Source organism: Primulina tabacum, chromosome 7 (assembly GCF_025594145.1).
Source record: "Primulina tabacum isolate GXHZ01 chromosome 7, ASM2559414v2, whole genome shotgun sequence".
Lineage (NCBI taxonomy): Eukaryota > Viridiplantae > Streptophyta > Magnoliopsida > Lamiales > Gesneriaceae > Primulina > Primulina tabacum.
In genome coordinates, this window is record NC_134556.1 from 25524667 (window position 1) to 25540470 (window position 15804).

Genomic DNA, 15804 nt, shown 5'->3' on the forward strand with positions numbered 1-15804 from the left:
ATTAGGGTTCTTAGCCTAGAGAGCAGCCGCCCCTTCCCTCTATAATTTCCAGCGAGTTTTTTTTTTGTCGTTTCTGTTGCAAGAAAATCGAGCCACCATCGTCCCGGATCAAGCCTCGCTCCGTCTCCGCTTCGGTATCGCCGTATCGTGAGTTTTTTCATATCAAAAGGCACGTATATTCTTTCGTTTCTGCATCGATCTTGTCATAGTATAATTTTTTTGTTTATTGTATGAAAAACATGTGGATGTTATGAAGAAGTTTGAGCAAACATGGTTGGAAAGGTTTTGAAATAATTTTTAGATCTAAAACTCGAATTTTGCTGTCAAATTAAATACTGCGACTTTTCGGTCAACTTTTTGGAAAAACTTTAAACATATAAAACCTAGAAATTTTTGATAACTTCTATTTGACAGTAAATCGAAATATTTGGACAAAAATTGAGTGAGTTATGGTGTTTTTCGTGGGACTGCTCAAACTGCGTTTCTGGAAAAACTTTGTTATGTTGTATTCTTGAAGTTTGTTTGTTGCAGGCTTCGTTGGGAACGTTGGGTGACTGCTGCTGCGTGTAAGCATGGAGAGTATGATGTGGGGTTGATGTTTGGTGTTTCGTCTCGAGTCGATAGGCACTTGGTTACATTAGAAGTCGTAGAAAGTATTTTGGTGTCAAAATTCATGTTTACGGATTATGTTATGTAGTTGTTGTGCGTCGTTGTTTTGGAGAATTTGTTTGAGTTGAATCCTTGTCATAGCATCCTAAGATGAGTCTCGTTGCATCGGTTCGAGTCGTTTAAGTGTGCTTTTAAAATTGCATCAAAATGTGTCTTTTTTGGGTTGATTGTTCGCAGGATTAGCGCCGCAGCGCTCGCCATGGCGCGCCGCAGTGCCGATTCTGCGCGCGCCGCGGCGCTAGGCGCTAGGAAGTGCCGCAGCGCAGCACTCTCCTGCGTCTAGGCGCTCGTCCATGACTTTTTAAAACACTATTTTAGTCTTATGTCTTCTATGTCTTGGGAAATGTTCACACATCATGATTGGATTTGTTCTGGGAGTTGATGTCATGGCTTAGTATAATGATTAAAGGAGGTCAAGTCCCGAGCGATTTAGAACGTCATAAGAAAATTGACATTTTGGGTGGTGAGCACGATCATTATGTCTAAGTATGGAAATTAAGTGCTTGAACTTTTGTTATTATGTTGCAGCAGCGGCCCCAAACGAGATCCAACGAATCCCTCAACGCCAAGTAAGTATGTTTGACGTGCAAAGAAAATATTTCAAGTTTTTGAGGTATGCTAAATGTCTTGTGATCAATTATGTATGGGATTGGAAAGCGGTAAAGCATGACCAGGGACCAATCAACCCCGTTAAATCATGAACGGGTTTAGATTAGGATTGCAAAGCGTTAAAGCATGAACGGGAACCAATCCACCCGTTAAAGCATGAACGGGGATCTCATGTATGTGGCAGTGGATTTTCCCTGTCAGCCCTGTACTGTGGTTTAGTCTGGTCAGACGATTTATGTTATGGGTCACTTGCTTTGAAACATGCCTCTACGTAAAATGATGAAGTTTATGTATGTTCATATATGTACAAGTACGCAAGCACGTTTAAGAAAAGCTTTATGTTTATGGCACGTCTATGTATGTACGTATGTAAGTTCAAGTTTAAGCGCAAGTTCAAGTTCATGTATGTACGCTCTATTTTAAAGTTGCATGTGGTTTTATTACGTATTACTCGTTACTTCAAGTTTATATGTGTTGAGTCTTTAGACTCACTAGACTTGATCGATGCAGGTGAGCATAATACTAAGGAGACTAGGGGTGGGGACCAAGGAGTTGGCTTGGACTGAGCAGGAGGCTAGACCCGAGGACCGCCCAAGTTTTTAAGTTTTAATGAAAATTCAAATACTCTGATTTCACGCAACTGGTTATGAGATTTTAAACAACTACTTTTGTCAAACTTTATTTTAGATCTTTTGTTGCAACTACTTTTGGGACGTACAGTTTATTTTATCGAATTTTGAAGGTTCACCTTTTATTTAAGAAAATTTTTAATTTTTCCGCAAATGTTATGAGGTAAAAAGAACATTACGTTACAGATATACTAAGGCTCATACTTGGTTCGAATACATGGAGTCCATCTTCGACTGCATTGCTTCAAGCCAATTAGATGGATCGGCATTAGACCATGCTTCCTTGAAATTTCTTGGATCGCATCCACGAATGGGCTCACCTTGGCCCTCTTCAAGAAGCAGGATCAACCTATTAGGCGGCCTCGAGATCCTTTCGGATCTCCTAGGAGCTTGTGTTTCTTTGATTGGCTGTTGGTGTGTAGATTCTACTAGTCATATAGCGGGAGGTTCTCAAATATCAACGAGTTCTACATCCCTCCTTTTCTATCTAATAGAAACTCCTTCTCCAAGAATATGGCATTCCTTGAAACAAACGCCTTTGTTTCACAAGGATAATAGAGGAATATCCAACAAAGTTCTTTCGTTATCCCACAAAGTAGGACAAACTGGCTCTACTATCCAATTTTTCTTCCTCTGCCTACTTAACGTAATCAAGGCATCCCATATTCTTAGGTAAGAATATTTGGGCGGCTTTCCCATCCATATCTCATATGTTTTTTTATCAACTGCCTTTGTATGGACTTGATTCAACAACCTTGCCGCTGTTTCAAGCGCATATCCCCAAAGGGAAGGCGGCAACTCAGTGAATTTCATCATAGATCGGACCATGTTCATCAATGTCCGATTACCAAGTTATGACACATCATTCAACAAGGGTGTGGCAGGCGGAGTCCACTGTGAGATAATCACATTCTCTTTAAGGTAGTCTTGAAACTCAGTACTCAAGTATTCTCCATCTCGATCTGATCGTAGTGTTTTAATACTCGTTCCTAATTGTTTTTCTACTTCCGATCTGAATTCTTTGAACTTTTCAAAGGTTTCAAACTTGTATTTCATTAAATACACATACCCAAACTCGAATGGTCATCGGTATAGGTAATGAAGTAGGAATGACCAAATCTCGTGCTAACACTTAGCCGGCCACACACATCTGTATGGATCAAATCCTACAGATCATGTGCACGTTCCAATTTCCCTAGGAAAGGGGCCTTGGTCATTTTTCCTTTCCTACATGACTCACATGTCTCTAGAGAGTTTATGTCAAACATGCCCTCTCCAACTAGCTTGTGCATCCTTCTTTGGGAAATATGTCATAGCCTAACGTTCCACAAATGTGCCTTGTTTAGACTATCTTGTTTTCTTTTGGTTGTTGTTGAAATCGTGTTTACTAGGATATTCATTTATCATTGCCAAAACATTTCTGGCCTAGATAATTTCTTATGTGCAAACTTCTTGCAGTGAAACATACATGTTCTGACTTGTCGGGCCTTTTGGGCTCTTTAAATGTCTTTTGGAGCTTGCCTATTATTGGGCTTGTTTTTCTTATAAGGGGCAGAACCTTTCTTTTCCTTACCATGTGGGCCATTTTCGTCCCTGAGGAGAAGCCAACTAGAAAACAAAATTTCTCTGTTTTATGGTGGTCTCGTAAGTCATAAATGTTTGACTATCTCTTCAAGTCTATCATTTATCTAATTCAAATTGAAATTCACCATAAACCTGTCAAATAAGGAAAAGAATGACAACAATTGATTCCATGTAATAACTTATTGGGAATCACCTATTCTAGGCCCACCACATTCTCAATAAGTCCAATCATATGTACACCACGCTCATGGGCCAGAGCCTCATCTTACATGTTTGTAGTCATGAGCTCCTTGAAAGTGTTGTGCTTTATTATACGAGTTTCATGCACCATGCAACTCTTGCATGTGAATTCGAATGTCAGCAGTATTCAACATTTCCTCAAACTGTCTCTACAGTTTATTTGACGTGGAAACAAGAATATAACACTTTAGCTTGCATACTATGGTCCCACCATCTTGCATGATTTGTCAGTTCAGCAAGACTTACATTAGTGTGTATCTTATTTTCTCTGAATTTTGAACAATTTTCCCAGCCAATCTTGAAAATTAGCGTTCAGTTAGTTTTTTTTTAATAACAAAAATGAATTACGTGACGAAATCATAAATATACTGATATGGAAATAAAATAAATGTTACCGACTATTCTTGTAACATCTATTACTTAAAATAGTGCTAATTTTTTTTCTAAAAGCTAAAACTCAAAAATCGTATCTAATTACATGCATGTGGTACTGCTGAAATTTTACATTCAAATAAAATAGTAGTCATCAGCAAACAGATAAAAATACTGCAGTTTAAAAAGAGACAAATCGTCAAAAACCAACCTAAGTTTTAAAATAATGCAGATATGAACAAGTAAAAATCCTCACAACCAACAACATGTCAATACATAGCGTATAAAAATGATCATGTCCACTCATATCTCAAAATCATGATGTGCGGAAAATGTGGTCCTCGGGTTCATGTGCGCACATCCAGCCCTACCGACTCAGATTTCGGCACCTCTGCCCCCTCATCAACATGCTCAAGTGCATCGTTCACACCTAGTGAGTCTAAATACTCAACACACATGTAACATTAATAGCAAGTACATATACATAGCATGCAACAGTGAAAAATACCGTACTAAAAATATATTTCATGAACTTGAAAAGTAACATGAACTTAAGCATTTCATATAATGGCATAGCGTGTCTAAACATCTCATTGTTAGAGTAAGTGCCCATCGAGCCAAGTGTTGGCCGAGGGTTCATGTTGAAACTCTATGTACAAACGATCTTTATTTTAATAATATTTGAAATTATTGTTTTGGCACATCTTTATCTGTATACTCATGCTGGTTGCATAGATAAAGCCCTTGAATATACAAATAGTAGAAATAATATGAGATGCTCGTATGATGAGTATCATGAAAATAATATTTGAAATAATGTATATTCTAAACAGTTCCTAGTAGAAACATATAGGAGTCGATGCATTGTAGTCGGGGATTCACCACTTACCTTCGGGTATGGATATCCTATGTGATCTCATGTGTATGTAGTTTGAAATCTCTGATCAGAGTGTTGGTGGTAATTATGAAAGGGGTTTCATAGATTACACCATCGATGCAACTACGACATGACACATAGTATCGATTCTTTGACAGCTCTCGATATACCAATAGTTGTCGAATCGATCGGGATATCTGAGATGAAGGTACCATACTGTACGCTAACTATAATATTTTGGTTCTTGCAGGCACTATCATTTGATACCTAGGGAATCATGTAAGAGATGTTGCTAGGTGTTTAACATGATTGGTTGGGTACTATCGGACTTGAGTTCTGACGTTCTTATTATCAAGGAGTTGATAAGTAAGAATGGAGCAACTGGGGTATGCTCATATAAGGACATGTTTAGTCTCGAATCACATTGAGATGTGAACCCACGGCTAGTTGTATCATTGAACCATTGAGAGTCACACAAGTGCTAACTTTCTAGATCTCGTTGAGAAAAAAATAGTTCAATGTGTTGAACGGCTTATAAAGGATTTTATAAGCGCTAACAAAAATATAAATATGACTTTTATAAGAGGATTATGGGGACTTAAATGGTCTCAAATGTATTAAAGATATTTAAATAAAATTCCATTGGCCTTGTAATTGTTACAAGCCCAAACAATTTGCATGCTTGGAAGGTGAAGGGTTGGAGGCAACTTTTGAGTTAATGGCATGGCATGCTCATGCAACTTTACACTTTAACTTTTTACACAACTAAGAGAAAGTTTCCTCCTCCCTTTACTCCAAGGTGGCCGAAATTTTGATGTCCATATTCTCCCAATTTTGGCTTCTTCAATTGTTGAGGAAAGCTTACCCTTCTTAGAGAAAAATCCTCTTAATTTTTTAGTGCAAAATTAGAGGAGATCTTCCTAGTTGGTGGTGGACCTAATTTGAAGAAAAGAAACCATTTGAGCAAGGAGTGCTCAAGGAAGCTTGTAGATTGGGTCGATCATTCAAGAGCTTAGTTGTTTGGCAACTAAGTTGGAGCCATCATCAATCCTTTTGTGATTGATAGGTAAAAATTTCTAAAACACCATATGTATGACATTTTGTGTTTTATGTTATTTGCTACACATCATAGTGAGGTGCTCAAATTTTTGTTTGTAAAATTTGATTTTTGAAACTTCCGTTGCGTATCCGGGCACTGTAACGGATCCGCTTTCAAGTGGTATCAGGGCTATGGTTACTTTTTTGTGTAGCAAATACATGATATTATATTGAGGTCAATTTCTAACCGCATGAGATAATTGTTACAACAAATCGAAGGCCATTTTTGGGGAACTTTCGGCCCTATCTTGCTGCCTGTTTCGGGCATCCAAACTGCCCATACATTTATAAAAAAAATTTGTTGGCCGGAATCCAGCGAATCCGACGACGGAGCTCCGGCAAGACGATGACGACTAGGATTTTCAAAAGTGTTTTGAAATATCGAAGTGTCATGAGCCTTGAGTTGTTGGGCCATTAGATAACTAACATATTTTGTGAATTTAAATAAGCCAAAATGGTTTTTGGTGAAAAATGTCTTATTGGTCCCTTAAGTTTAAATCCACAAAATTTGTAAATATTTTCTCATAAAATAAATAATTATAGTTGAACTTTAATTATTTATAGTAAATTGTGATTTACAAGACATTCGGTTATAAATAAATTAATTAGAAAGTAGACAAAAAAATTTGTTTACTTTGTTGATTTAGTTTATAATCGTGGCGGTTAGTGATTGGTTCAAGATATATAATATTGGATCAATTGATTATTGTGATAATTAATTGATGGTGTATGATATGTGATATTATGCATGAAGGATGATCAAAAGCCCAAACTCAATTTGCTAGGTGTATGCTAGGATATTTTGTATTGCATGATTGTAATAATTATCAATTTATAAGTGGGCTTGGTTTATGGCCCGTTCCAACCCCATGAGATGTATCTCTATTTGCCATGGATATTTATTTGTAAATATTAGTATAGTGGAAGAACAAGATTGGAAGATGGTTGGTTTGATGACTATGAAGATCGAAGACATATAAATATTGGATGCTTATGTAAAAGTTGCATTTGCATCCCATGCATTTCCCTAAGATTGGACCTAGGCTCGTGCTTAGCTCACCCGGGCCATTAGTATTGGGGCAATTGATCATCCTTGTTTTGTTTACTGTTTATAATATATGCATGATATGTTATAAATAATGAGTATGTGCGTTATTATTATGATAATAACAAAGTTGCATGAATCCGGCAAACATACGATCTAACATGGCGAGTTTTTAAACAAAATTAATTATGTGACCTTTCAAAATTAAAAACTCTCACTTTGAATAAGATTCAAAATAAATATCAAGCCCGAAAAGGGGAATTATAAAGGTGTTTATAGTTTTCATGTCTTCCATCGACAATGGGTGCATGATGAACGCTACCCGTGCTTGAGGCTCGACTCATATTATTGGGGGAGCTCTGGACACCGGAAAGCTGTGACATCCATTGACATGGTGATGAGAGCTACGTGGAACTCCCATGATTTCGGCTCATATTATTAAGGGAACTGATTGCGACCATTCATTAAGGTTCAACATCGATGGGTAATCTTGACACGTAAAGATGGGCGATGTCATATTACTGGGTCCTAATCAAACATGAGACAAAATTTTACGTAGAGGGTTGTATGGAGATACAATTGAAAACAACCTTTTAGCAATTATGATTGGCTGATATTATTCGGGATCATAATTTGCTAATTGGACCTTACGTACCTGCCGAGGAAAAGATTTTCCCGTTTTCACTAGAAGGTAGTGAAAGATGTCAAAACAGTGAGAGCCAAAATTTATGAAGTAAAATTCCATACTTTATATCTTACTAAATATTTTAAAATAGTCATTATCTGTTTTACCTTTTAGTACAAATTTTGACAATGTCTTGGATTCGCAATCTGCTATCTGAAATACTCGACAAAAACGTTTTAACTGGACCTAATTACCTCAATTGGCTAAGGCATATACACTTACTGGGTCGTCTCCTGTTGAGGCTCCGACTAGCTGCACTCCTGTGGAATTGCAGACTTACAAGGATTGGTGTGACCATGACTTGCGAGCTAAGTGTTATATGCAGTCTTCTATGAATGATGAGCTGTAGAGGCGTTTTGAGGATGCAAAGAATGCTGCTGACATTCATTTGCATCTCAAGGAGCTCTTTGGTGAGCAGACTCGACCTCTTAGGCATGCTACCATCAAGGTGCTGATCACTTTACGCATGCGAGATGGGGCCTTGGTCCATGAGCATGTCCTAAAGATGATTGGGCTTGTGGACAAGCTAGTTTTCGTAGATCTTATGTTGCCTTTGGAGTTGACCACTGACGTTTTGCTCTTGTCACTGCCTAGCTCATTTGATCTTTTTGTGGTGAATTTCAACATGAACAAGCTAGAGCCTACTCTTGAGGAGTTGGTGAATATTCTTGTTACGTTTGAGTCCACCATCAAGAAAGAGAAGCCGGTTCTTTATGTGGGTTCTTCATCTGGTACGAAGACTGGTCCACATGGGAAGGGAAAGAAGCGTTCTTTCCGACGTCCCAAGAAGAATGTGCCCTTGAAGAGGCAAGCTCCGAGTCCCGTTGTGGCAGCCACACTAGTTAAGGCTGACAAGACTACTGGTGTATGTCATCACTGCAAGAAGCCCGGACATTAGAGGCGTAACTGCAGAGAATATCTTGCCCAGAAGAGTTCTAGAAATTTTATGTTCTATATTGAAGTAAACATTTCAATTAACTCTACTTCTTGGGTATTGGATACCGGCTGTGGCTCACATCTCTGTAATGATTTGCAGGTGATGGGAATAAGTAGGAGGCTAAGGGAAGGTAAGACCTTCTTGGGGATGGGCAATGGGGCAAGAGTTGCTGCCAAGGCTATTGGAGATGTTTACTTGCTTTTGCACAATGATTTTAAGTTAATTTTAAGAGATGTTTTGTTTGTACTTGATTTGATTAAAAACATTGTTTCCATTTCTATGCTTGATAAAGATGGATATTCTTGTTTATTTAGTAAAGGTGTTTGCAACATTTACAAGAATGAATGTTTAATTGGTACTGGAGAACTTGAAAACAATCTCTATAACTTAAAATTGAAATATATTCCACTAAACAATGTCCAAGCAAAAACAACAACAAACAAACGAAAACAAGATACTCTAAATTCGGCACAATTATGACATGCTCGATTAGGACATATTTCCCTAAGAATGATGAACAAACTAGTGGGAGTAGGCATGTTTGATATGTCTGATATTAATTCTCTCACGACTTGTGAATCCTGTCTGAAAGGAAAGATTACCAAAATTCCCTTTAAGGGCCATGTGGAGCGAGCAAAAGATTTATTGGATTTGATCCATACCGATGTGTGCGGTCCGCTTAGCATCACTACTAAGTATGGACATGCCTACTTCATCACCTTTACCGATGACTTTTCGAGGTATGGGTATGTGTATTTGATGAAATACAAATTTGAAGCCTATGAAAGGTTCAAATAATTCAGAAGTGAAGTAGAGAAACAGTAGGGACGAAGCATCAAGTCACTTCGATCGGATCGAGGTGATGAGTACTTGAGTACCGAGTTCCAAGAGTATTTTAAGGAGAATGGGATTCTCTCGCAGTGGAATCCGCCTACTACACCACAGTTGAATGGTGTTTCGGAGCATCGTAATCGGAATTTGATGGACATGGTTCGGTCTATGATGGGGTTCACGGAGTTGCCGCTATCCTTTTAAGGATATGCACTTGAGACAGCGGCACTGTTGTTGAACAATGTTCATTCAAAGGCAGTTCATAAGACACCATATGAGATATGGATGGGTAAGCCTCCCAAATATTCTTATCTTAGAATATGGGGATGCCCTGCTTATGTGAAGTAGGCAGTGGGAGGTAAATTGGATAGTCGATCCATTTTATGTTACTTTGTGGGATATCCAAGGAATTCAGTTGGATATTATTTCTATCATCCCCAAGAAACAAAGATGTTTGTTTCTAGGAATGCTACCTTTTTGGAAAAAGGAATTTCTATTGGATAGAAAATGGGAGATGATAGAACTCAAAGAGGTTCGAGAGACACCCACAATTGAAGAACCCACACCCGAAGAGCCAAGAGAGGAGATACAAGCTCCTAGAAGATCCGAGAGAGTCTCGAGACCACCTATGAGGTATGGTCTGCTTCTTGAAGAGGGCCATGATGAGCCTAACCATGGATGTGATCCATTAACCTTCAAGGAAGCGTTATCTGATTTCGATTCATCTAAGTGGCTTGAAGCAATGGAATCTTAGATGAATTTCATGCATTCGAGCCAATTGTGGAATCTTGTGGATCCACATGAGGGGACTGTTCCCATAGGGTGTAAATGGATTTACAAGAGGAAACTTGGGGCGGATGGGAAGGTATTGACCTTCAAGGCGCGATTGGTTGCAAAAGGATATACTCAAAGACAAGGAATTGACTTTGAGGAAATCTTTTCTCCAGTTGCAATGTTCAAGTCTATAAGGATATTGCTGGCCTTAACTGCATGGTATGACTATGAGAATTGGCAGATGGATGTCAAGACAGCCTTTCTTAATGGGGATATTAAGAAAGAAACTTACATGTCTCAACCTGAAGGGTTTACATTTGTCAGAAGTGAGCATATGGTTTGCAAACTTCAGATATCTATTTATGGTCTAAAGCTGGCATCTAGGAATTGGAACCTATAATTCGATAGTAAAAACAAAGAGTTTGGTTTTACTAAGAATCCTGAGAACCCTGTGTGTATAAGAAGGTCAGTGGGAGTGCCGTGACATTCTTGGTACTTTATGTTGATGACATTCTACTCATTGGGAATGATGTAGGGATGTTGCGATCAACTAAAATATGGTTAGCGAGTAAGTTTTTGATGCAGGACTTGGGTGAAGCATCTTTTGTATTGAAAATACAGATCTATAGAGATAGATCAAGAAGATTGCTTGGTCTCACCCAATCCACATACATTGATACCATCGTGAAGCAGTTCTCGATGGATGAGTCCAAGAGAGGACATATACCAATGTGTCATGGCGTGTCCCTATCCAAGTGTATGTCTCCCAAGACTCATGCAGAGATAGCGGCGATGACAAGCATTCTTTATGCATCTGCGATTGGTAGCATCATGTATGGGATGATATCTACACGTCTTGATGTGGCTTTTGCACTAATTGTAGTGAGTAGATAACAATCGAACCCTGATCTTCCACACTGGAAATCTGTCAAAGACATCCTCAAGTATTAGAGAAGGACCAATAAGTTGTTTTTGGTCTATGGGGGTGGAGAACTGAAATTAGAAGGTTATACCAACTCTAGCTTCCAAAGCGATATCGATGACTCAAATTCAATCTCTGGGTTCATATTCATGCTCAATGGTGTTGTTGTCTATCGGAAGAGTTACAAGCAAGACAGTACTGCGGATTCCACCACTGAGTCCGAATACAATGCTGCATCAGCTGTAGCAAAAGAGGCTGTTTGGTTAAGGAATTTCGTCCAAGAGTTGGGCATCATTCCTAATGGAGTTGCTCATGTCCCGGTGTTTTGTGACAACACGAGAGCCATTGCTCAGGCGAAGCAGCCAAAGTCTCATCAAATATCCAAACATGTATTGAGAAAGTACCACATCCTCCGAGAGATTGTGGAAAGAGGAGAAATTTCGATTGACAAAGTCGGCTCCGCATATAATGTTGTTGATATGCAAACTAAGCCTTTACCTGGACCATTATTCGAGAAGCATCGCGAATCAATGGGTTTGAACAATATGGGTAGTTGGCTCTAGTGAAAGTGGGAGATTGTTAGACTAGGTGCCCGTCGAGCCAAGTGTTGGCCGAGGGTTCATGTTGAAACTCTATGTACAAATTAATAATATTTAAAATTATTTTTTTGGCACATCTTTATCTGTATACACATGCTAGTTGCATAGATAAAGTCCTTGAATATACATATAGTAGAAAGAATATGAGATGCTCATATGATGAGTATCATAAAAATCATATTTGAAATAATGTATATTCTAAACAGTTCCTAGTCGATTCAGCCGTCATTAAGAAGGATAAAAGGCAGCTTGAGTTTGAGACTAGTATCTGCGATGTGAGTACCATGTTTCATTGGTGGGGGACATTATGATGTTCGAGCATGCAGATAGGTGCTACTTGTAGAGTGCACTGAACAACCCTCCATAAAGGACTTTCTAAGTGGTTCTCACTTATCGAGTGTAAACGTCCTAGTTTATGGTTGTACACCATTAGTCCTTGTGACCCGGGACAACATGAAGACTCTATATGTTAGAATTGCACTTTACTTGTTTACCAACTCTCATGGAGTCATCAGGTGACAAGGTTGGGTGTTTTGTCGAAACATATAGGAGTCGATAAATTGTAGTCGGGGGATTCATCACTTGCCTTCAGGTGTGGATATCCTATGTAATCTCATGAGTATGTAGTTTGAAATCTCTGATCATGGTGTTGATGGTAATTATGAAAGGGGTTTCATAGATTACACCATCGATGCAACTACGACATGACACATAGTATCGATTCTTTGACAGCTCTCGATATACCAATAGTTGTCGAATCGGTCTGGATATATGAGATGAAGAGACCATATTGTACGCTAATCATAATAGAATGGTTCTTGCAGGCACTATCATTTGATACCTAGGGAATCATGTAAGCGATGCTGCTAGGCGTTTAATATGATTGGTTAGGTACTATCAGACTTGAGTTCTGACGTTCTTATTATCACGGAGTTGATAAGTAAGAACGGAGCAACTGGGGTATGCTCATATAAGGACATGTTTAGTCCGAATCACATTGAGATGTGAACCCACGGCTAGTTGTATCATGGAACCATTGAGGGTCACACAAGTGCTAAATTTATAGATCTCGTAAAGAAGAAAAATAGTTCAATGTGTTGAATGGCTTATAAAGGAGTTTATAAGCGCTAACAAAAATAGAAGTATGACTTCTATAAGAGGATTATGGGGAATGTGACTTTTAATTTGTTGAAGTGTTCCTAAATTAAATTTGGCCAAATTAATAATGTATTTGAAAATTGTGATTTTCATAAACATTATTATAGACTAAATTAAATTAATTCAAGTGTTGAATTAATTAAACACTAGTGGACCTAGTAGAGTCTAAATAATTAAATTAATTCAAGTGTTGAATTAATTAAATAACATTCGGCCTTGTAGAGCCCAATTAGAAAATAATTATTCAATTAGTGGGCTTGAGTAAAATCAAGTAAAATTTAAATGGTCTCAAATGTGTTTGAGATATTTAAATAAAAGTCCATTAGCCTTGTAATTGTTACAAACCCAAACAAATTGCATGCTTGAAAGGTGAAGGGTTGGAGGGAACTTTTGAGTTAATGGCATGGCATGCTCATGCAACTTTACACTTTAACTTTTTGCACAACTAAGAAAAAGTTTCCTCCTCCCTTTACTCCAAGGTGGCCGAAATTTTGATGTCCATATTCTCCCAGTTTTGGCTTCTTCAATTGTTGAGGAAAGCTTACCATTCTCAGAGAAAAATCCTCTAAATTTTCTAGTGCAAAATTAGAGGGGATCTTTCTAGTTGGTGGTTGACCTAATTTGAAGGAAAGAAACCATTTGAGCAAGGAGTGCTCAAGGAAGCTTGTAGATTGGGTCAATCATTCAAGAGCTTAGTTGTTTGACAACTAAGTTGGAGCCATCATCAATTGTTTGTGATTGATAGGTATAAATTTCTAAAACACCCTATGTATGACATTTTGTGTTTTAAGTTATTTGCTACACATCATAGTGAGGTGCTCGAATTTTTGCTTGTAAAATTTGATTTTTGAAATTTCCGTTGCGCATTCGGGCACCGTAACCGATCCGTTTCCACTCATCATATCATCATATACTTGTTCACTTTCTTTAATCGAATTCAGTTCGTTAGTTGTGACTTTTATATCAGCTCTATCGTATCAGCTCTATTTGATGGATCCATCTTTATAATCGTGATACCCGGCGGCAGGGACATCAGCGACAATATTACCCATCCACTGAGCCTTGGCCTCATCATCATCGTATACTTATACATCATCAGTCACAACCAACTCTCATCCTTAAAAATATCATCATTTTCATCACTTAACAAAATCATGCATATACGAAATTTTCCTTGAAACCAAACATGCAATGTATTCTCATTTTTATGTAAGAAGTCATAAACATGATACATAAACATTTAAAAACATGCTGAATTTTTTATCAGGGCGCTGCTAGATTCGCTAACTTATTAGAGACCTCCCGGAACATAGCTATCATAAATTCCTAGACGTAACCTCGAGCCCACGTCTTAAGTTCTACAGTTCGTTTCAAAACATAGACCGGTGTCTCGCTTAACCTGAATCAACCCGAAACTTGACCTAACTTTATTCATAGTTCTATGGCTCCTAAACATAACGCTTATGACCCGCCTTATACCTCCTATAATCTTGAAACAGCCGACCTAACTTGTTGGGAAAGACCAAAACGAGACATACTCAAAAAATCGCTAATCTCTAAGTTCGCTGTCAGCGCCTAGGTGCAAGTAGTGCAGTGCTGGTTAAGCACCTAGGAGCAATATTCCAGTGTCGTGGCAATGCCAGATTCAAAGCCTTGGCACTGTGGCGCTCAAAGAGTAGAGCGGCGGCGCTAATCCTGCGTCCAAAATTCCAATTTTACCAACGAAGCTAAAAATTGCTCTACCCTCAACCAGCCCGGACCACACTCGAACCAACTCTTACTAGCCCACATCTGAGCCCTCCTAGACCAACCTTGAAACTTCCTCATCCCCATGAACGCATGAACGTGCAAACTCGAGACTCACCGAAAACGCTCCACCCGCGACCACTCTTCCTTCCTCACGATCGATCGGGTTAATGGCTGGTACCAGCAGTGGTCGAGCCTTCCTAGGCTATGTCTCAACCAACCGGGGTCTGGTCCATGGCTTGGATCAGCAATTGCACCGTCGACTTAGCCCATCACTCGATCTACACCCAAACGATCCATCCCTTCGAACATACACCCCTCGGCCCTCAACTTACATGACTAACCCTCGCCTCCAAGCTCATGACACCAACTTATCATCGTGTACAACCCCTTAGCATCAAAAACTCGGCATCCCCTTGCACAAATTCATGAAACCGTGAGTTGCAAACAAGATATACGCATATACGTGTCAAAATCTTTGCAAAAACGATGCTATAAAAGAGACCAACGAAATTTCATGCAAAAACATAAACAACAGCATATAAACATGGTGAAAATGATGATAAAGGAGATACATGGCATGCCTTGGCGATTAAATTATCAAAAGCTCGAAGAACTATGCGCGAGACGTGAACCGGAGAGGCGGGGAGGAAGCTTTCTTTGAAAACTTGAAGGGTCCGAATGTTTGTTGTTGTTTGCTGCTAGAAAAAATGTGAAAATGGCCCCTGGACTAAGGAGTGGGCGGCTGCTAGGGTCTTATTAGGGTTAGGGTTAGTGTAGGGTAGTGTTTAAACAAAAATGCTAAGCACTAATGGGCCCTAAATTACATTTTAAAAGTATTAAAAGGGTTTTCAGCCCATTAAACCTTAACACAAACCCATCAAGCCCAATAACACTCCCCTAAAAGTATTTCTTTTAGATAGGTTTTTGAAAATATTGCCCGAGCCCTCAAAAAGTCCCACGATTTGCTAAATTTTGCGTACCGACTAAAAATATGACCTGGCGATAAAAATACCCACCAAAGCCCAA